Source organism: Corvus moneduloides, chromosome 1 (assembly GCF_009650955.1).
Source record: "Corvus moneduloides isolate bCorMon1 chromosome 1, bCorMon1.pri, whole genome shotgun sequence".
Taxonomy (NCBI): domain Eukaryota; kingdom Metazoa; phylum Chordata; class Aves; order Passeriformes; family Corvidae; genus Corvus; species Corvus moneduloides.
Window position 1 is genome coordinate 133677697 of NC_045476.1, and position 23876 is coordinate 133701572.

Below are 23876 nucleotides of genomic sequence, written 5' to 3' on the forward strand. Positions count from 1 at the left end.
TTATGCTTTTTTCTTGCCTGGTACTCTTTTGCTAAGTCCACATGCTAATAACTGTCTGAGCCTCTGCTGGGTCACCAGGAAATGAATCTCACCTTTCCTGGAAATTAAAAAGCTTGTCTATTGTCACGGATCTGTGTTTTGTGGGACAGAGCAGAGCCGCAGACACTCCCAGTGGAGACTTGCCTTGGGAGATTGGCATCGTGGTGTGGACAGGGAAGCCAAATACCATCTTCAGATGTTCCCCAGGTTGCCAAAGATGTGTTTTCATCACACAGTGAGCAGACTTCATTCCTCTGCTGAAATATTCCCAGATGTATTATCATGTCTAATGTTCCCTTTTTGACCTCAAGGTCTTCTAACTATGTCTGACTTCTATGGAAGTAAAAGATTGCAATACCTGCATTTACAATGATCCTAACCAAGCCTTGGAGAGCAAAACTGACAGTCTGTTTGCATTGCCTGCACGCAAATTGCTGGGCAAACAGGCTTATGTTGTCAGTAGCAAACCTCATCTCAAGTAACGTGGAAAAAAGATAATTCTAGCATCAATCAGCTATCCCAACTGCCCTGGGAAAAGGTAGCTGGAGCCTTGCATTTCCTAAAAGACAAAATTAAATAATGTTCTGTGAAGCCAGAGTTTGTAAGCAACTTTGCAAGACATCTGAGACACAGGTCTCAGTCAGTCCTGTCCCCCAGTCCTAGCAACATCTTTGTTAATCTTCATCTGTAGGAGTTACAGACTGTACAAGTTTGAAAACAAGCCAGTGAGAGGCACCAGGTCAGAATAACAATTTAATAGGGAAATTCAAAAAATAAGGCAGAAAACACTGGTTCAAACTGACAGTCAGGATACAACCTGACACCCTGTTAGTCAGGGTGGTGGTAACAGTCCGATAAGATGGTGGCTGCAGTCCTCCTGAAGTGGTGGATGTGGCTCTGTCGAAGCAGTGATCTTGTAGAAAGGGTCTGCTCTTCCTCAGAAAGTTCAGTGGTGGCTGTGTAGCTCCTGTCCTCTGGGAATCCAGTGGAAAGGGTGTCTGTGGTGTTCGGAATCTCAGATTATATCCAGGATGGAATGCTTGGTTCCTCCCTCTGGGTGGAGCATCTCACAATGGGATGATGAGTCATGAGGCCAAGTGTTGATTAGGCTCATTAACAGAAGATAGTCCAGAGGGAGAAGGCAAGGAAACACTGCTCCACCTGGTTTCAACAGCTCCTGAGGATGGTAATAGAATACACTGCAACCCAGGACACAGACCAATAGCTCATGAGGGTGCAGGGACTTCTTTTAATAATAACAAACCCCCGAGGAGTTGAGGAAAACAGAAGATATTTAATCAATGAGACTAGCTGCTTGTTACTTGTGGTCAGGTGTTGTGTGCAGGTTACTTGTTGTGTGGTCAGGGAGGAGGTGGAAGGTGCTTATTCTTCCTGTGGGCTTACTCCAAGGAGTACCTTCAGAGCTTCTGACAGAAAGCTTCATTCACTGCAAATTCTATTAAACAAAACATTGCTGCCTTTCAGCTGGGAAGGGCTGGACATCATTCAGTGAACTCTGACAATAGCCCTGATGTTTTCATGTCTGTCTCTTTCCGAGAGCAGCCTGCCTGTCCATGAAGAGTGGTGCCACAGAACTTGTTGCAGTATTACAAAGAGCACACTTTCCCCTGGTCAACTGAGGAATCCACCCAGCTGTATGGAGCTAGAGAACTTCTTTAAGACTTCCCATTAGGGTTTCAGTTTCTCCTTTCAACCCCCCCACCCTGTGTCTAATGCTTCTCCCCACCAGTCTGGTCTCAGGAACTGCCCTTGGTGATGCCCCTGGGCTCCACAGTGAAGGCTGCACTAGGAAGGGCTTCAGCAGTGCATTGACAGCACCTGCCCAGGTAACGCCACATGACTTTCTCTTTTGCATGTGTAGAGCCTCGTTTATCCCCACACTTTGAGCAGCTGTGCCCTGCTCCAGCACTTCAAAGAAGAGAGCAAGCAGAATTACCACTGGCTGCAGTGAAGAGGGAAGGGCATGTAGCCCACTTCCAGCCTTTCTGTGTCTGCCCTGCTGGGACAGGGCCAAGAAAGCAGCAAAGACTGGGAGATCACAGTTGGTAATGTTGTCGTCGGTGGGTGTTGGGGACACTTGCATAAATATACTCTTGATACTATTGGTACTAACAAGATACTACTGGAGTAGAAATATGTTGCCCATCTCTACTTAGTCTTGAACAAGTGACAGATGCCAGGAATGAAGGAAGGAACAACTGACTGTGGACAGTGCTGTTAATGCTTTATCTGAACTGGGAGCTATTTTCCTTTAGAGTAACACTGCACTCACATGCCTCTTGAAAATAGCATGAGAGAATAGCCTAAACAGTGCAGTTCACTTCATAATTTTTTATGAAGACAGACAACACAGTTGATTTATAATTTACTGATCTGATTTTGAGTTCACCTATATCACCCCAGAACCCAGATCACTGAAACAAAAAAGCTTGAACTCCCATCCTCCGGACATAATTTTCTCTAGAGGTGTAGTCCCAGTGGAAACAATCCAGTTATTTTGTTGTATTTGACAGTTTTACAGCCATCATAAACAACATGAAATGACCATACTTTGAAAGATTCTGGCACCTTGTCCTCTACTGCCTCAGGTCAGACTGAAAATAGGATGGAGTTCAGCACAGCTGAAGAAAACACTCATGTGAACATGCCACAGCTTAAAAGCAGTCAGGATTAAGAGCCATTTGTTTGTTTGTTGGGGATTCTTTAAAAATGCATTCTCCAGAAAAAAATAGGTCCCTCTAGTCCAAACCCTTTGCTCAAAGCAGGGTCAATTCAAGCAAGTTGCTCAGATATTTTTTCTTATCTATGGTACATAACTTTACTTAGATCATCTCTTATATATATATATATATACACAAAGGTAATTGAGGGGGAAAAGATAAAGCCAGAATAGATTCACATCACAGTGAAGTAGAAAGCCAATCAATATCCAGCTTTCCTACATTTTTTTCCTTCAAGCAAAATTCAACAGAACATTGCATTTTGCCTTGTATGGTGCTGTTACAGTTAGAGAAAGACTTCTTTTATTTGGACTGAAGACTTAAATATCCAATAAAAACAGTGTTCACTGATCAGCACCTTTATATATGGGCTGCAATTTCAGTAGATCTCTGTTCTCCTTGTGCTGGATAAAAAGTGATACTAGGCCATGTACTGCATACACATGGCATGTTAAAGGCTGACTCCAGTCAGGTATGAAGGGAACAAAAGAGTGGATTTCCACAGTCTCTCTGGGCAATACAGCATTCTACAGCCCCCTTAAACTGTGACTTCACACAGTCTCTGTGACTTGAGGCAGCCCAGATACTGAAGAACATGCCAAAAGGGAGGAATAGCAAGGCAATGAAGTCTGATTTAAGTTCTGTGGTGTAACATAGAACCAGAAGTTTCAAAATATCAAGGTTCTGGATTTAAATAAATCTGCTGAGACCTGCTATGCTTGTATTGCATTTCAACATGTCCTGACAGCACTGAAATTCTGCCACCAACTCCACTAGGAACAGAAAGTGTCACTGTTAGAGCCTATTTGTCTCTCTAATGCCACTATGAATATTGGAGGGAGGTCATTTCTATAAAATCCATTGAAAATTTCATTAAAGGAGAGAGAGGGATTGTTTGGATATCTATGAGGATTTTAATTTGTCCAAACTGTAATGCAGGGGGAATCCAAAATGTCAACTTGCAATGCTTCAGATCTATCCTTGAAATCCAAGCTTCTGAGGCCATACTTGCAATTCTTTTTATTAGGACAATTCTACATTATAAAATAGTATTCATTCTTTGCTAATGGCATATCTCTTGAGATTCTTGAACTTCCTTCATTTGTGTCGAAGGTGTTCCAAAAATACTGAACTAATACAAAATAAAATGTCTCAATGTTATTCACTTTCACATTATCTATTTTATTATTTACTCTAATACCATTATTCTAACATAGCACACTTTATAATAAAAAGCTTTAAGAGAAGTTGAATTTTTAGAATATTTTCAACAGCATTTGTCTGTGGAAATAGCTGGAAAGAATTTGTGATTGTGAAGCTTTTCCTTTCTTCGTTCATATGGACGTTACCATCTGTATCACTGGTTTTGTGAAATTTTTCATAGCATATTTATCTTCAGGATGGCAAGAAATGGGTTTCTGAAGTAATCCTAATATAGCAACAGAGGGCAGGGGCACATTGATATAGCATGTTGTAAATGTAAAATAAATACATTTCCCATGCTCAGAACCTAGGAAGGAGACCTAAAGGGAAATAACTCTGCAGAAGTTAAAAGTTTTATTTCAATAACGAGTTTAGAAGGATGGGTTTGGCAGTACCCTAGTCCCCAAAGAAAAGGGACAACCTGACTTTCTCTCATGGTCCCAAATCTGCCTTCAGCCCACAGAAGAGAGAACCTGAGCCTAGCTGATGGAGTGCCCTTGAACTCCACTAGGACTGTAGGTCTGAAGGATCACCTCTGGGAGGGAGTTGTATCCACCTGCTGTCAAGCAAAAGATGCTCATACCAAAGGGCAATCAATCAGGCATAAAACACACAGGGGAAAATTAAGAAGGTGAGGTGACAGGTGAGGAAATCTTTGGGGTCCAGGTCACTGGTAAAAAGCCAAGATGAAAAAGCTATACATAGATTAAGAGAGGGAAAGAACACTGTTCTTGTGAGTGAGATCAGTGAACAAATTGTGTACCATCTGCAATGCTGAGATACAAATAACTCACAGAAAGATATCCTGGTCTAAGGAATAAGCTTCTGAACATATTTTGCAAGTACAGTTTTACCAACTGTAAACAGGAATTTGCAAGGCTGAAATAGTGATCTTCCATCTAGCATGAAGAGGAATAACAGCTAGGGAGGGTGGCAGTGGTGGTGCTGTCTGTGGTCTGGCTGGCTACAGAAAAACTGCTGGGCAGTGTTGAACAAACAGCCACATCTGCCCCCCTCAGCAGGAGGAAAGCCGTTGCTGTGTGGATCCCTGCAGCATTTAGTTAGAAGTGGCAAAATGAAAAGCTTCAGGCTGAATCTCTGAAATGTTACAGGAAAGTCACCATGTACTACAGTTCAGAATCAAATAAAAAGTCACACAGGCAAGCGAAGAAAGTGTTCTGTTGAAGCAAATGTTAAAGCACAGAAATACATTTCACCCGGCAGTTTGTCACATTTCACTGAAGTAGCTGAGTGGGCAAGTGAGTTCACAGCAAAACTGTAAGGATGCCTACCCTGATATCTGACTTGATGGCAATAGTAGAGACTGGATGAGGTTGCAGATCCTTGCAGAGAGACTGTAGGCACACTTATGCCTCACTCTTTCATGCTAGAGAGAAAAAGGAAAGCAAATATTCAGGAAACTGAGTGACAGATAAAAGACATTGCAGATAAAGACTTGAGGTAGCAGATCAACCTCTGAACAAGCATTAAACAGCTGCACATATGCTTAACACAGAGCCACATCTAGAGTGAGAAATAAAATTAGGAGAAATAGCCCATATTTTTTAGTGGAAGTTTGTTGGACTGCAAATAGCATTTGAGGATAATGCGTAACAGATGGTAACTTAATGGGAAGGGAGACAGAAAGCAATTTACAGTGTATAAACTCTTCTATGAGATAGCAGGGCAAAAGAAAGTGCTGAAGGGGTTATGGGTACAGAAAGAAAAGGAGTCGTGTACAGAAAATGGTACAGAAAGAGAAGGAGCCGTGGCCTGCTTGAGGTAAATGAGGGCCTGCATCTGTTGGCTATCTTCTGGGCAAAAGATAAGAGACATAGATACACACAGAAAATAGCAAGAAAAGAGGCAAAAGGGACAGAGGACATTAGCACAAGTGCAAAGTCAATGTACAGAAGGCCAGTAAAACCTTAACTGAGGGAGTGTTTGTAGGAGTGCTCTGGTGTCCTGTATCTGAATTCCTGCAAAGGGAAGATTAGAAATCAGAAGAATTACATGGGATGCACCTATGAATTAAAGAAAAGGAATGAAATCTTATTTCTCTTATTTTGAAAGTGTGAAGGAGGTAAGGAGAAAAGGATGGTATTATACTTTCTTGTTTAGCCCCATGTCATGGGTTAGCAAGCATAGTCCCGGAAGTGATGTTCTTGCAAAGGGGTGCTTACAGCTTCCTCTATGACCTGACAGAACCTATCAGCTGGCCAGTTTGGATATGGACAATTCTTTAAGCCACTTAAAGTTGTGACCGCCTCTGTGATGCACACTTAAGAATAGAAACTCCAAGGCAGAGCCTCTCTGTCTCGTTTCTGGTGCTGGCACAGGTGGCTGTGAGCCCCGTGTGGGGGCCAGCGGGCCCGGCCAGGCCCTGCTTGGGCCAGGCTGGGCCGGGCCACGGCCATCCTGGAGTCGATGGGCCCTGTTCCACCTGCGGAACCTCCCGCACAGCCCTGCTGCGGGAAGACGGAGCTGCTCAGCCCCACCCCTCCACTGAGATAAGCCAAATTCCAGCTGCAAGGCTGAGGTGAGATTAACCCTTTTATTGCTGTGAAGAGCCGAAAACATGAGGGAAGAGAAAGAGGAGATGCTTAAAGCTGAAATTCTGTTGTGAAGCTATGATATATCAGAGTATCCCGTTGTAATTCCATGAAGATATGGGGGGTGGAGTGTTCAGCTCGTAAGCAAAAGCACCTGCGCTGAGATAGGCAGATGCTGACGCAGCTGTAATTTGATGAGACGTTCGAACAGGGAGAGATGGAAGCGATGAGGACTTTTGCTCCAAACGGGAAAGGAGAAAACCTCAGTTCCTAGAGACGCTCCCAAAGATTTGTTAGAGATTAAATGCTCCCAGAGATGGGTGAGGAGAACTTTTGTTTCTGAACGGCTCAATCTTAAAATTGTACCCCAAAAAACTTCAAGAGTGGACCCTCGAAAGCAGTCGTGGGAAAGCTGCAAGTTGGGGGAAGGGACTCACATGCAAGCAGAGAGACTCCTCTTCCTAAATGGACTGAACAGAGTTATTTGGAAGTGGGCGGCTGTCTCGTTGTGATAATGTTTTCATAGCATGGGCAAGAGAGACTCCTCTTCCTAAATGGACTGAACAAGGTTATTATGGAAGTGGTAAACAGACTGAACATCTCAAGGGTTGTCTTTTTACATTGTCAGTGGGAGAAGGGGGAAAGGTGGGGGGAGGAGGAGAGTTCTAAAGGTGTGGTATAATTTTTTCTTCTTCTTTTAGGTCTATTAATAAACTTCTTTATATTCTTTCAAGATTAGTGCCTGCTTTGCGTTTCTCCTAATTCTTATCTCACAGAAGGTAAACAGTAATGAGCATCTTGGACCAAACCACTACACTAAATTGGTGTTTCCACCCGGTTACAACAGCAACCCGCTACACCCCACTTCGTCTGCCCCTTAATACTATGATCTTTTAACTGTTGGGCACCAGCAGAACATGAAGCCATGACATTACTATGGTGCTTGGAGCCTTAGGCCATACTTGACTCTTGATAGGATCATCAGACCAGGAACTTCACTAATCTTACTTGTATATCCAGTGTCTTGAGGGAAAGGAAGAAAGACCTCAAATCATGGTCTCTTATTTCCCAGCAAGGTGCTCTTAGCACACAGGTATAAGTTGGGCTTAGGTAGGGACTCGGGCTATTAGGGCTTCTCTGTTTATATGAATACTTGAATTCATGTTTACCTGGACCAGGGAGAGCAATCACTTGTTAAAGCATTAAGTTAGGAGTGAGCACTAGCAAGTGAACATTTGAATATTAAAAACCCCAGAAATACTTCTGGGGTAGCCTAGCTGAAGAATTGAGCTCTAATAAGTGAAAGTGTAACTGGGAGTTTTGAGAGGAAGTGAGCAGCACTGTAATGCTAATGCCTGAAGACTGCAAAGGAAACCTAAGTACCAGTAACTAGAGGGACAGTATCCAACCATGAGCATCCCTGTCCCCAAAATCCCTGACTGAGCAACATCTATGCTCTATATGCAATACACGAGGAGAATGTGTTGGGACACAAATCTGGGAAGAGTGGCCGATACCCCAGAGTGCTGTGCTGTCCTTCAGAAGGACCTGGACAGGTTGGAGAGATGGGCAGAGAAGAAGCAGCTGAAATTCAACCAAGGCAAATGCAGGGTCCTGCACCTGGGGAGGAATAACGCCACGCACCACCACAGGCTGGGGGCTGACCTTCTGTGGAGAAGGACCAAGAGTTCTGGTGGACAACAAGCTGTTCATGAGCCAGCAGTGTGTCCTTGTGGCCTGGAAGGCCAGTGGTATCCTGGGGTGCATTAGGAAGAGCATTGCCAGCAAGTCAAGGGAGGTGATCCTGCCCCTCTACTCAGCCCTGGTGAGGCCAAATCTGGACTGCTGTGTGCAGTTCTGGGCTCCTCAGGACAACAGTGACATGGAGCTCCTGGAGCAGGTCCAGTAGAGAGTGACAAAGATGAATAGGGGACTGGAGCATCTCTCTTGTGAGGCTTAGTGAGCTGTGCCTGCTCAGTCTTGAGCAGAGATGATTGAGAGGGGACCTCATCAATGTCTATCAGTGGCTGAAGGGAGGGTGCCAAGAGGACGAAGCCAGACTCTGCTCAGTGGTGCCAAGCAACAGGACAAGAGGCGATAAGCAGAAACTGAGGCACGGGAAATTCCACGTGAATATGAGGAAGAGCTTCTTTAGTGTGCAGGTGACTGAGCACTGGAACAGGCTGCCCAGAGAGGCTGTGGAGTCTCCCTCACTGGAGAGATTCAAGAACCGTCTGGACACAATCCTGTGCTGTGTGGTCTAGGATGAGCCTGCTTGCACAGAGAGGTCGGACCTGTGTGGTCCCTTCCAACCTGACCCATTCTGTGGTTCTGTGAATTACGTTGCATCTACAGAACCCATCCTGTGGAGACAATAGACAGTGTGTCTGATAGACTATACCAAGGGAAATACAGTTTTTAGATATTGCATCTTGATGTGTATCTTGTCCACGCTGAGATAGCAGCAACTTGAATCCAGAGCTTACATCTCTGATTCTTCCCTGAAGTACTGTTTTTGTCATGCCACAGGTGAAGGAGAACAAGAAACTCACTTTTTAATTGACAGTCCAGAGATTAAGATTGTTAATTATGATGTGGTAGCCTGCCTCACCTTCCTTTCTGCAAGATAGCATATCAGAGCCTGGAGAAGAATGGCTACTATGGAAAAGGAAATGGATAAAACACAAAATTCTCACGGAAAAGAGGCCAGTTTTATTTAACATTTAAAAATTGAAATAAATATAAGAGAGGCTATTTATTGGCAAAGTAAAACATGACATTAATTAAGATCACTTTAAAAGTAGCAAGAATCATGAATTTGTAGTCAAGCTGAAAGCACAAAAAAATAGAAAAAAAGCATTTCATAAAATTAATTTCTATGTCTGTAGTTAAGAATATCTTCCTACATCTGTTGTATTCTTTTCAGCAGATATTTAGCTGAATGTAGAAGGAAACTAGTAAGCCTCAGCATGTGTTAATGTTCAACTCATATATTTTAATGGGCTTGCATCTGCAAAACTCCTGCTGATAGCAAGTAACATGTTAATGAGGTAGTGCAAATGCATTAAAGGCCATACAGACCTGTAACAACAAAGCCTTGAGAATGACACAATTGAGATTAACGGTGTCCTATGGAGTCCCTTAAAATCTAGAACTAGCTTGTCCCTATTAAAGCACTAAACACTATTACTACAGCAGTTTGAGTTACAGTGACAGTCTAAAAATAACCAAAAAAGTGGTTTCTATTAAAAGATCTAATTCTCAATACTGACTTATAACTATTCACCTGGATACTGAAAACCTTTTACTAAGATTTTTTCTCCTTTGACTCTGCAATTGGCAGCCACGAAGATTAAGATGATCCCACTTGTCACAGAATCACAGAATCACAAATTACACTGAGTTGGAAGGGATCCTCAAGGGTCATCAAGCCCAACTCCTGGCCCTGCCCAGGACATCGCCAAGAGTCACACCATGTGCCTGACACCATTGTCCAAATATTTATTGAACTCTGTCAGGCTTGGTGCTGTGACCACTTCCCTGGAGAGCCTGTTTTGGTGCCCAGCCACCCTCTGGGTCAAGAATCTTCTTCTAATATTCAACCTAAACCTCCCCTGGCACAACTTCAGGCCACTCCTTCAGGTCCTGTCACTGGACACCAGAGAGATGAGATCAGCATTTGTCCCTCCCCCTCATGAGCATTTTCAGTAGAATTGTTGAGAGCCATGGATGCACAGTTGCCATTAATATCCTAATCCAGCCTGCTGAAACTTTGTAAGTACTGGAGATGAGCTGAAACAATGTATGAAAATAAAGTACAGTTTATAACTGACAATAAGCTAAAAAACGTATTTAAGCAGTTTGCTTCTGTATGTCAACAGTAAAACTAGCTCAGCTGTTGAAATGCAATGCTTCCATAGAGAGGTTAGACTTCACGGTGAGAAACCCATCTCAATTCACTAACAAAAGTCAAGACTTATTATTAAATGCCATCATATGCTTGATGTCATTTGATAACCTGAAGCAGGCCTCCCATGCTGTAGCATGGCAATTTAGCTATAGGATTGTGGACCCATTGTAGAAAAAGTCTTTTAGCTTTATAATAGAAGACAAGGTGCTGGCAAGTTATGATCAAAGTCTACAGAGTGTCTGAGATATGTTAGGCAATTTATGTATCAAAACTGTGGCATTTTCTGAAAATGGATAAAAAGGATAAACAAGATAAAGGCTCACAGAGTGGTTTTTATCTGGTGATATTTAAAGTTAACTGAAAATTGTTCTAATAACAAGTGACAACTTACACCTCCTTTGAAAATAAAAATGTGCCTACTGTTCCTCTCTCCACAAGATGTAAGAGAGCAGAAGTGCTGGTGGAGGCTGTACTTACCACAGGCCAACTGAAGGCTGGACAGCCTGGCATAAACAAGCTGAGGAAGGGCCACTTTCTGGGAGTGGAGCCTCCACTTGTCCTTGCTTATTGTGCCATGCACACCTGAGGACTCAGAGACTAACATCTAACCCCATAGCATGTTTCTCTTTCAGGTAATTTTTCCCATTCTTCTTCAATCACTATGTTATGTTTTGCTGTATTTTGTTTTACTCAATGTCAGATAATGCTTTAGGTCTTTGGACCTAAAACTCTTTGCATAGAAAGAAGGGATCATGGTTGCCTTGCATGATCTTCTTGGATAAATAATTAGTTGATCTATTTTATGTTTCAGAATAGCAGAATACTTGAGAAAAAAATGACCATGACTAAAAAATTGAATAATGAGGTATCCATGTTAATCTTCTTTTATATTTTGCAGAGGCAAATAAATCAATATCTTATAGACCTGCATAAAAATCAGCAAATAAAACTGGCAGATAGTGAATGCAGAAAGACTTCCCATTCATGCCTTAAGTGGTTTATGACAGTAATATATTATTGATGCTCTGTCTCCGTAAGATTCAGGTACTCTCAAAAACAGCTGAGCCCAAATGTCCCATAAATAATTTTCCTACTGTACAGAGTGTCCTTGTCAGGCTTTCTGAAATACTGGCTGACCAGCAAAAAGGTAGAATAAAACTATGTGTAGAGTGTAAATCAATCACATTCCTCCGCAGTTGCATGAAAGAGTTAAAGTTTTAAATTTCTTAGCTATGCCACTAAACCAGTCCTTTCCTATCACTTTCTCCAGCCTGTGTGTACCTTCTTCTGAGGTTTTCTGGGATTTGTCCAATTGCTTAGATGTCCCCATATGCTGATTTTACTGCACAAACCCTGCACACATCTAGTATTCTCTCTGCTTCTTTCATTCCCTTCCACTGAGCCTCATCATAGCCTTTTCTAATTTGTTGCCTTGGGCTGCTGACAGTTACCACTTAATAAATGATGTCCTGATGTACATATTTCAATGCAGAGCAGATTGCTGAAGCACTGGTGTGAGACTGCTGCTCTGAATTCCCTACCACTCAAGCACACTTGCTGCCCTGTGTGTTACATGCAGACTTGGTGAGCAAGAAGGGCACAGTGGTGTGGAGGAGAGGGATGGGAGCACTGGCAGCAGATAGGAAGAGGGGTCTCTCTCTGCCCCTGTTCCTCTGCCTGTCCCACAGGGCACAGGTGTTGCCCCAGCCTTGCTGATTCAGCTGCATTGCAGCAGCAGCCTTCTCCTAGGTGAAGAGGAGGCACTCTGCACACTGTCCCAGATGGCCACAGAAATCAGCAGTAAGAAATGGGGAAATTCACTCAGGAAATTTCTTCCCATCTCAGCATCCAAAGCATCACAGGTGAAACTTTCCATAGAGGATACCTGAGATGTCAGATACAAACTCAGATATAGTGTTTGGCCTGTCCTGTTCCTGCATTAAAAGGCTTTCACCACCTCAAATTGTAACTTTAAGACAAATAAGTCACACAAGAGTTGTATTGTTTTTTTAGTATGCAATGTTTTCAATTTGAAGTTATGTAACCAGAAATAAACAGGTTTTACGAGTTATAAATTGTAGATTACATAGATTTCAGTAGGCTTGGGAAAGATGGTTGTGTTGTATTACACCAAAGAAATTTCTGATTGTGTAATTCTTCATCAATGAAAAAGAGCTACTTTGAATCCAATCTGATTCAATGCACAAATTCAGTAAGAAATTGGGGAGTATTTTAAGAGCCAAGGCTCACTAGCACTAACACATCAAACATAAGCTCAGCCCAGCTGGATATTTTAAGGAGGGTGAATGTGTACCTTTATTATGGGAATAAAGTATAAAAAAGTAGTGGTGAACAACAGTAACTGTTAGAAAGAAATGATAGATGACGGCATGGGTGTTAGCAGCAAACAGCAAAAACGACAAAAAACCTTAAGAAGCAACCAAGCAAATCTGGTTTGAGTTAGGTATGATTTAACACAGCTTAAATGTACCTAAAAGTAACAAATAGGCATTCCTCATTAAAGGGTGATGAATCTAATTACTTTTTCAGGGAGCCAGAACACCCTCCATAGCATTCAACAAGTGGCTGCCTGGCTTAAGTGGACAGCTGGTCCTGTGGCAATCAAGGAAAACAGAACTGTTTTCCAGTGTTTTCTTGTGACCTTGAAAGCTTCTAGTGTCAGTAAGATCTTGAAATACATACCTGAAACCCCAGGTTGAAACTCCCCAGTAACAGAACTTCCTAAAAAATCAGTCATAAACTATTTATCAAGAGGTACTTTTAAAATTTTGGTGTGCTTATGTTTATTTTTCACATGCTTTTGAGTTTTTAAAATTCTTCTTAAAAAAAAAAAATCAGTCTTGAAATAAATCTGTCATGACTGAATTCAGAAATCAAAAATGGAATAAATAAATTTTTACCCTTCTGAGTCTGTCAGTGGGACTATTTTCCTTGCAGAACTTCTCAATGCTTATATATCCACTTGAGATTTGTTTGAAGAATAACTCCTATAATGTTTTTTCTCTTTCTATATGAAATTGTTGTGAGAAGTTAGACTGGATCTAAATCAGAATCACAGAATCAGTTTAATTGTTTTACCGGTTTCAGCCAAAATAATAGTTTTTGTGTATGACTTTCTTTTGTTGTTCTTAGCAATATTTTGAAGAAAATTGTGTGAAAGGATTGTCTACGGACTTTTCCCATAGTTAACGTGAAAGGAAATTTAAAAGTTATTACACAGTTATGCAAAAACTGTAAAACTGTAAACTTTTATTGCCTGTAGCATTGAACATGAAATGATATGGTTCACCATGTAAGCAGTAAGAAGTAAATTCTCTGTAAGTAAGAATTTAATGCATTCTGTAGAAGAATCTACATAGGTATTTTGGGTTCAACTGGTGCATTTTTAAGCAAATTGGCTTACAGCACGCAACAGTATTTGACAGCAAAAGCTGTATTCCTCTTGGCAGAAAATTAATTCAAAAAATGTACCGCAGGTACCTAATTGACTCCAGATGCTAATTTAGTTCCTCTAAAATAAAACCCCTAAAACATGTTTTAAGTGGATATATGCAGAAACCAAAATTTGCACATTACAGAACCTCTCCTACTGTCCTGGACAAATAATTAATATAGCCTTAGCAAAAGCAGGAGTCATTTGTTTTGTTAACTTAAAAGAAATTGTTGTCCTTCACTATCTGAAAATCAAATTATTTCTGAGGTTAGTTTTTCAATTTGGCAGTTGCTACAGTGCCCACACTCATGTCACACCTCTCTCTTTCCAGATTGACAGCTTTCAGTTATTCATTGAAGAGGTGTGTGCTGGTGAAGCCTGGCAGCCAGGCAGAGGAGGGAACACCTGGGGCACCAGGACATGCAGCCTGCAGTTTGTTCTCTGCTGCTGGGATTGGTTCTGCTCTCAGGCAGTCATTTCAAGAGGCCTGGAAGGTCTGCAATGGAGAAATGGGATGAATCTGGTACAGAAGCAGCACAATGATTCTTGCTGTCATTATGTTAGATTCCATAAGGAATTCCTCTCCTTGACTTTTAAGGGGAGAAATAGGGGATGAGTGTGCCTGTATGGGAGGTTCCTATACTCTCCCAAGAGATCTGAGCAAAAAAGGATCCCATCTTAAGTAGCTATAAATTAATGTGTGCTTCCTGGGAAAGAGATAGGGAAGGAGATAAAAAATCCTGAGAAAACATAGAACATGACACTTAGGATTATGAAGATTGGTAGGTATCTCACAACTGGACCACTGCAATAGTTAAGCAGAAGCTCTTTGGGGAAGACAGGCTGTGAAGACAAGACCTGGGGGATTGCTACAGATTGCACAAGTAATAAGGGGAGAAGGTGGGAAAACCTTTAATAACTTGAAGGATCCCCTCAGTTGAAAGCTCTGGTTATCATTGGGGACATTCATCACTCCAATATCTGCTAGGAGTGCAACAAAGCAGGGCATAAGCGATGATTATTTTGTGTAGCTGTGAGACAGACTGACGGAGAAGGATATTCTGTGGATCCTGTTACTCATAAACAATGAAAAACTCATTCTCCAACCAATGACAGACATTGGGAGCTCTGACTGCAGTGAACATAAGCTGAATTTAAGCACCTAAGGGAAATAAAGAAGACAAACAGCAAAAACAACTGGTTTTCAGGGGAACAATCTTGGTTACTTCAGAACCTTGGTAGGCAGGATCCCTTAAGAGGCTGTCTGAAAGGGCAAAGGAAGCAAGAGATAGATTCTCAAGGACAATCTCCTCAAGGTATAACAGTCTGAATAAATGAATTAGCAGACAGGCAGTTTTTGCAAGAGGTAAGCTTGGCTCAACAGATTACCCTTGAGCTCAAAAGCAGAAAGGAAGCTTATGGAAATGGAAAAGACAGCCAAGGATGAATATAAAAACGTGGTCTGGGCATGCATGGGAGGAACAAAGAACACAGAAAAGGCTAAGGTGCTAGTGTCTCCTTTGCCCTAGTCCTTACTGGCATAGTATGTTCTTCCTGGAGAAAGAAGTACTATCCACTTCAAGGAGCAAGCAAATTGGTGACCACTTTGACCAGCTGGATACACACAAGTCCATGGGATCAAATGCTGAGGTATCTCTGAGATGACGCAGCAAAGCTGTGGTCTATTAGGCTTAGAAAAGGTGCGATGACTTGGTAGGTTTCCAGTAACTGGGAAAACAAAGAAAACACCATTCCCATCTTTGACAAATGCAAGGAAAATCTAGGAAAATACAGGCTGGTCAGCCTCACATCTACGCCTAGAAAGACTGTGGAGGATGCCTGTGTGTCCTAAGTCACATAAATAAAAGTAAAAATGGTGACCTAGCACATTCACTGGGGGCAAATCATGACTGAACACCCTGATTGACTTGTGTCTTGGCTGATTCACTGCAAGAGAGGACAGGAATAGGTTTTGTGGTACCTCAAAAATGTCAGGGTTTTAAGCTCGAATTCTCTTGCTACTAGTCAGTGTGAGGCATGATGGCCTGACTGGGTAGTTCATAAGGTATGTGGAAGACATGGCTGGACTGCTGGACTCAGAGAGCCATGGCCAATGGCAGTCAGTTACAAGTGCCTCTCTTCGTGTATCGGTATCTTCAGGAGCAATCCTGTTGAATATCTTCATCATCTCCCCTGCACATTCCCCAGGTTTATAGATGTCACAGAACTGGGATGGATGAGAAAATTGTTGGTTTTCATATATTTGAAGAGAAAGGCTGTCATTCATAGAGAGCTTGACAGGAGCATCCTGAACTTCAGCAAAGATGAACACAAAGTCCTGCACTGTTAACACAGCCTCAGCTGCCTAGGGATAGTACTGCAAGTCCTGATGGGCAACAGATTGAACATGTTCCAGTGTACCCCTTTGGCATCAATGGCTACTTGCACATTTGTGTAGCAAAAGCATAGCTGAGAGCTTGAGGGATGTGTTTATTTCCCTCTGCTCAGCAGTGAAGAGATCTCACCTGAAATTTCATGTCCAGGTTTGGGCTACCCCAGACAGACAAGACTATAAGATCAACATGCTGAAAGGGGTCCAGCAGAGGACCAGGAGGCTGAGTAGGGGTTGGAGAGCACAAAATGCAGGGAGAGGCCGAGGGAACAGAGCTTGTTCAGTCCAGAGCAGAGAAGACTTCCTCTTGCTCTATTCTGCTGTCCAAACAGTACAGAATAGAAGATGAACTTATTTTCAGATATGTACAAGGAGTCAAGAAGAGGAAATGGCTGCACCCTGTAAGCATGGGATATTCCAGTAGGCTTATGTTGTGATGTGAGAGACCGGGGAGAAATTGCCCAGAGAGGTTTATGAACCTCCATCCTTGCAAATTTCAAAATGTGACTCAGTGAGGCCCTATGTACCCTGAACCAACTCTGAAGTTTTCCTTGCATTGAGTGGGGAGTCGGAGTGGATGAGCTCTAGAGGTCCCTTCCAACAAACATTTCTTATGATGCTGTGCTTCTTCTGAATCAATCTGGTCCTGTTTTCTAGCTGATTGTTGTAACACTTTGAAAGTGTGACGTATTTTGACTGTAGAGGGTCTTAAAGTTGTTCTTACCTTTTTTCTTAAATAGATATTGGATTATTATTGTGTGAAGTAGGAATATTTTTGTATATGTAGAACTTAACGTGGACCATAAAATTGCTACATCTCCACATCTTTAAAATACATACAACATGTTATGCATCTCCAACAAACCATGTGATCGTTATGACAAAAAGTCATCCCTAATGAACCTGACCTATGTTGTAAATATTTGGAGTTTCTAAACTTTTTTTTTCCTGAAATTAGATTTTTACTTCATGGAACACTTAGATATTATTTTCCTGTGTAGATAGCTACTGCCTCTCTTTGATATTCTAGAATCTAAAATCTTCCTCTTTATACAAGAAAATGGCACAGTAAACTGGTACTGTGCTGAAGCTGGATACATTCTTGTTTATTAAGAGTTTTTCTGTGAACTGGCTACTCCGTATCCAAACAGCTGTAACACATGAAATTCAGCTTCCAACTTTGACCTTGAGAAATGTTTGTCTTGACTTTAAATTTGTGAAATCTCTACTTCTATTGAATTTGTACCACAGAAGACATTTCGGGGATTACAGGGGTTTCTTGGTAAACCTTTTAAATATTCTACCTCAGATGTATGGGAAACATTTTTGATTTTTAAGTTCAGGCAGCCTATCTTGTACTTGAGAAATCATTCTTTGCTGCAACCAAAAGGTAGAATAGCTGCAGCTTCCTTCACATTACTAAAAGCTTGTATGATTTTAAATGAATCACTGGTCACTTTTTCTACAGTCACAGAAAGCGGCGTTGTGAAACAGTCACATGTTCTCTCCTGCCTGTGTTTCATGCTGCTAATGTTTGGCAAAGGATATTGTATTTGTGTAGTGTGGGTTTAAAGTGTGCTTTTAAAATTGTAGTGTTATTGCCTTTTGCCCTCTGTGGTGAACATTTATGGAAAAAACCCACCACAGCAGTTTCTTCAGAGAGCTGATGAGTAAAGAGATGTAGTTCCAGGTGCACACTGGGAGTAGGGCTTATGGTGAACCACCACCCTGTTGGATGGAATGATGCTGCTACCTTTGTATGTTACCATGTATACCCCCTATATGCATGACAATTTGTCACAAATTCCAGAAGATATTTATGGACTATAAATCCATTAATGAAATATTTAGACTTCAAGCGTGATTCCACAGTCAGTTTGGGGACATACATGCAATTGATGGGATGAAGAGAATAACTGATGGGGTTCTGCATCTTATTTTCAGATGCAGAGGTAGGATATTTGCCAGGAGTTCCTTGGCTGTGTGACAGGCTGACAATAATTCTCAGTATCCCGCTAACAGCTCTTTTCCATCTGATGCCAACAGATGCCCCGTCTAACTTTCTACTAACTGAAGATTCATCTTGGGAAAAGTTCTTGCTAAAAAAAGCCCAAACATGTAAATCTTGTGAGGAAAGAAGGTGGGGGAAGCAGAGAGGAGTACCAGAGGCCAAAGTTGAGTAGCAGCTGTTGGATGGAGGATGCTGAGTAATGGATCTCTGCACCAGGAGTCAATGCTGAGATTGCTCAGATTTCAACAGTGGCAATGGAGATAAAGTGTGCTGGCAGCATCACTGGAAGCATTTGCTGTAGAATGGAGGAATTTCTTCACAGAAAGGGTGTTAAGCATTGGAACAGACTGCCGAGGGAGGTGGTGGAATCACCAGCCTTGGAGGTGTTTAAGGAAAGACTGGATGTGGCACCTAGTCTTGTTGACAAGGTGGTGTTTGGTCAAAGGTTGGCCTTGGTGACCTCAGAGGTCTTTTTCAACCGAATTGATTTTATGATTCTGTGAAAGACTTTACATTGCTCACTGCAGAAGGAAAACTCAGAGAAAGCTTACAGCCTTTCATGGAAACACATGCTTTTTTCACAACAGGTAGACACTACTTCTTATCTAGAGCTAAAACATTTCTTCTCTTTGCGGCACTGAAAATTTACATAGTGATTTACTCATTATCTCTATGAGTAAGATGCTTTTTATGTTTAGAGTGTGTTTTCCTTCCAATTAAATTTGAATTTTGTTGTCAGAAAAATTACCCTTAATAGTCATTAAATACTAAACTGAGTGGAATCAAAATCTTGCAGACATTCCAGCTGATATTTTATCCATTTTATATTTCAAGAAAAGAGAAGTAACCAGCATAATTTGAGAAATCATTCCTCTTGCTTGATCAATAGCTTATGTAAAAAACTTTCCAACAGACAGAAAATTCCTGGAGTATAATTCTTCAACACTGCTAATCTCTCAAATTAAACTCCACCTAGGTGCGGATGTCTCTTCCCCTGGAGCACTATTTATCATAATAAAACTTAAATATAGGCTTGGCTTACAACTGGCCCATAAATTTAGGTACTTTATGTCCCATTGGTTATGAACCTGTTCACAATCTTGCCTGCAATTACTAAAATGTATCACTTGAAATTTTTGCTGAATTTGTGTGTTTAAACTATTAAGTGCTTGATGCGCATGTAACTCAGAGAAGAATTTAACTGCATCTTAACTTGAGAGAATCCATAATAAATTGTTTCTATTTATTTCAAAGAAAATCAGAATGTCTTCTGCTGCCTAACATCTGATAAAAACACCCATGTATCACTATTATGAAAGACTGGAATTTCCACCAGTCATTTCAGCCAGTCACATATTTTGAGTTCTATACCATGCCTCCATTAGACATTTTCTCTGAAAATAACAGGAGGGTAGCAGGCTTTTAAAAACCTTGGGCTGAAATGAAATGTTCTGTCTGATATATTTGTACTGTCATTTTAGCTTGGGTTTGAGCTCACCCTTGAAACTGAACTCTCTAAATAATCCTCCTTCAGATTTTATCCATGCAGCCATTCAGCTGGAATGCCATATGGGGAGACGCAAATGCATGATGGGTGCTGGCTGCAACCTCACTCTTGTCCATACAGGCATGGGGAGCAAGCAGCCCAGGGCATGGTGAGTAGGAACCCACACTCACAAATCTAAAAAAATCAATATTAAAATAAAACCTTTGAGACTTGTTGTTGTCAGTGTGCCTGTGATCCCATGCCCCTCATTGTAATGACCTTTTCCCCAGTACTTGCTAGATTGCCAGTTGTTATGTGAAATATCAAAATGACAAATGTCAGCCCATGAGTGTCCAGGAACACTGCATTGATATGAACATTTATTGTGATGTTGCTACTTTAAAGACGAAAATATTATAGAACTTAAATTTGTGAGGAAGGTGTCGTTTTCCGTTGCGAATACTAACCCAATACGTTGTAATTTTTGTAATGAACCATGTGGACCATGGCTTTTCGTCTTTCCAAAGAAGCTTTGGAGAATACAGCCTAACCTGTAAAGCAAGTTAGATGCCCCAAGATGCATAGCCCCAAGCTCCTTTGTTTTTTGAGTGAATCCCACAGCATTCCTATCCAGCCATCTAGATATCTGTATGTCAGAAATCCATTATGAGTCTGCCTGTGAGTCTCTGAAATTCAATGACATCTGGAAATTTGATTGCAGTGCGATCTAGTGGATGAAATTCAGAGCCAGGAGTTTCTGACTCCTCAATGCTTATCTGATTTTGCTGCAAACATATTGCCTATCATTAGGCAAGCTATTTAAATGCCATGCCCGGGTTTGTCATGCTGCACTAATAGGAGCAATAAATACCGTGGAACCCTGCTAATTAGATCACCACGTACTCCTGCTGCTGGTCAGGCTGGTGAAAAATTGCTGTACTATAGCTAGAAGCAAATACATATTCTTCAACTATGCTACAGATATTTCCAATCAACATTAGCTTTTACAGGAAAATAAGCCATTGTTTTCAAGTTCTTGTAATAAATATATTTCTTAGGATAATCACACGGAAGTTAATGTTGAGAGAAGTCAATTATTTACATTAGTAAATGTCCAGAACAGTAAGGTTTCTCTGTGCCTGTACTGCTGGGTGTTTTGAAATTTAGCATGTGAATACACTCTGCAAAAGTAAATTGCATATAATTTTTTATCCAGCATCTACTTTTATGCATATACCACAATTAGTAGTAGGTCCAGTGAACATGAGCACTTCTAATTACTTCCATATTGTCATGTGATTTAAAATGAAGTCTTCTGCTTAGTACTAAAGCATTTTTCAAATTATAGCACAGACTGTTTAGCTATTTTGGCAGCTTTAATATAGTTTACAAAGAAAGCAGGAATTATAAAGGTGTCATATGCTGGATATTTGCAACCTAGTTGTAAGTGTCAGGAAGGGCTCTGGTTAGGAGATATATCTCTCACTCTCATCCTCAGCATGACATTTTCAGCCTTTTTTCTCTAGCAAGTTCAATGTCCTTCAGATCTAAGACTGCTGCTGCTGCTGTTCACAGTCATTAGCTCACCTTTACCCTTTGTTATTTCATCCATCACCTCAGGTGTTTTGTCTTTTTGTACTTGGTTTATTAGATTTGCAGGGCAGAGATCATCTCTTGCATTTTGCATTCTCTAAGTCCAGTGAAGGCTGATATATTTTATATTCATAAGTCACGTTCACCACTTAAACTGGTGAATGTTGCTTCTTACCATTCATATGTCATAAATTTCCATATTGGTTAAGTAATGACATCAATCAGAGCATACTAATCTAGATTAAATCACAATTAAGGAGAGGGTTGTTACATCCTAATGTTACAATTTCCTGTTTGAATACAAAACGTCTCATGATTTTTGTGTGAAAGGATGGACAAAAACATTTCTGTTTTGCAACCAGGACTCCCAGTATGTGTCAGCATGGAGTGACAGCAAGGGGCAAAGGCAGAGTGCTCTGTCCCATTGCTCCTGCTGGGAGGTTGCAGAGTGATACTGGCTGGTATGTGTGGGATGCAGAGCCCAGGAACAGCTGTCAAGAGCTGCACCATCCCTCAGCTTTCTCAAGGGTGTTGTCAGGGGACTTCCAGATGATGTAGTTTATCCCCACAGTTTTTTCAGAGTAGGAGGTAGGGGGGGGATCCTAGGCCTTAAGTCACTTACGATTAATAGATTTTAAAAAAGAAGACAAAAATTACTTTTGTCTCCAAAGCAATGATCACGATCATTTCTAGAGCATCAGAGTGCTATTATCATGTAAAATCTCTTTTCCAGCCATCCCAAAGTGTGGGTATTCTTGCCGCATTTCCCCATGGTTAATGGCTACACAAGGAAAACACTACAGAAGTTGGCACCAGGCTGTCAGCACATTAAGAGGAGGACAGGGACTTCCAGCCCTGTCTCAGAAGGCCAGCTGTCCATTTAAGCCTGTCTGTGTCTCCTGAAGTGGCACTGCAAGCTCCTCAGCTGCACTAGTGCCTGTGCGTGGAGATGGGATCACTGTCTTCTGCTCCATCATTCTAACGCCTCCCATAACCACCAGCATGGAGACATGGGTGTTCTGCTCGGTGTATCTTTCACAAAGAGCTCAGCTAGAAAGAGGATTGCAGGTTGAGGCTGGCTTAAAGCTGATGCCAAGATGTCTTAGTTAAATATGTTCCAAGGCTTCTGCTGGAGGTTCCATCCTCACCACAGCCTGATGTCCAACGTCCCCTCTTAAGCCACTGCCACCCCACTGCAGAACACAGACATGCCACAAAGGTAAGGCACTCTGAAATCAGCATTCCTGTGAAATTCCGGGTCCAAATTGTGAGTTAAACCATCTATAGTCCTGTTGAATTTATGGTATTTGAGCCTCTGCATGCAAAAACATCTAATTTTAAATATATCCATTTAATTATTCAAGATAGTGCACTATTATTATGTTAATACTTTAACTTACATGTTTTTATGGTTTTGTGCTGTCATCATTTCTCATATGCATCGCTTTAGATAACTTTTTTGGATGAATTGTGTGTAATATGGCTAATAGTCACTGTAAAGATGAGGAAATGCAACTAATGAAAAAGTAGATGAAATGACTATGTAGGGTTATGCGGGCTATATTTGGAGGCAGTTTAATTCTCATGCACTAATGTATTATATATGTAAAATATAAACATTCCTTAGTTTGCACTAAGTTTTTAAATCAGCAATTTGAATACAGAGGACTAAAATTATCTGTCATTAAAAGACATACACATACATAAAAAATAATTTACGGAGGCTTTATACTATACCAATTTTCAGGTGGTGAAATTTTCAAAAACTCTTACCTCTGGCCAAGTTAGGTTGTGATTGCAATACAATCTGAGTTAAATTCACAGTAATACTACACAGCATTTGCATTCAGTAGGTCCTAAATGTGCTCTACAAGATACCAGCATATATTTTGTTCTTTTACAGATAATGAGGAGATATATATGTTCTCCAGGCTGTAGCATGCATCACTAACAAAACAGTATGTACAGGCATTTGGCCAGTCACTGTTCTCACTCACGCAATAAAACAAACAGGTATGAATTAAAAAAGTACTCCCAGGGAAGTACATCCACTGTCTTGGTGAAGTCAGAGGAATGGTTTCTGGCACAGATTTGACTCAAACTGCCAGCAGTTCCCAGCAATCCCAAGCACAGCTTGGGAAATAAAACCAGTGAGTCCCAATAGGGAATTTGGCTATGACCATCCTCTTTTAGATGATTCTACAGTACATACATAGCCCTTTCCTTGCCAGTTGACCTCCACTCAAGCAATGGCATGATTGCAGCCCAACATAGATGGAGCCATACAGTTCATTGTGAAACTCAAGGGAAAATAATCTCATAAACAGAAATTTCAGGAAAAAAATCCTGTTCTGTCAACTCTGATTTTATTGTAAGCACCTATGATATTTTATTTAAAACCCTGATTTCGGGAAATAAGTGATTTCATTACTACCTTCCTTTTAAGAAGCGTCTTCTTGATATTCTTGAGATGCACAGTTCTTTTTTAGTTTTAT

General features: G+C 41.2%; 1 long non-coding RNA gene across 1 annotated transcript; it reads left to right on the top strand.

The window, feature by feature from the left end:
• The first annotated feature begins 872 nt into the window (after window positions 1-872).
• On the top strand, window positions 873-22680 carry LOC116453043. Its single transcript, XR_004243658.1, has 3 exons — window positions 873-964; window positions 5244-5246; window positions 22669-22680. It is a non-coding gene; the product is annotated as an uncharacterized LOC116453043 (long non-coding RNA).
• Window positions 22681-23876: the final 1196 nt, after the last annotated feature.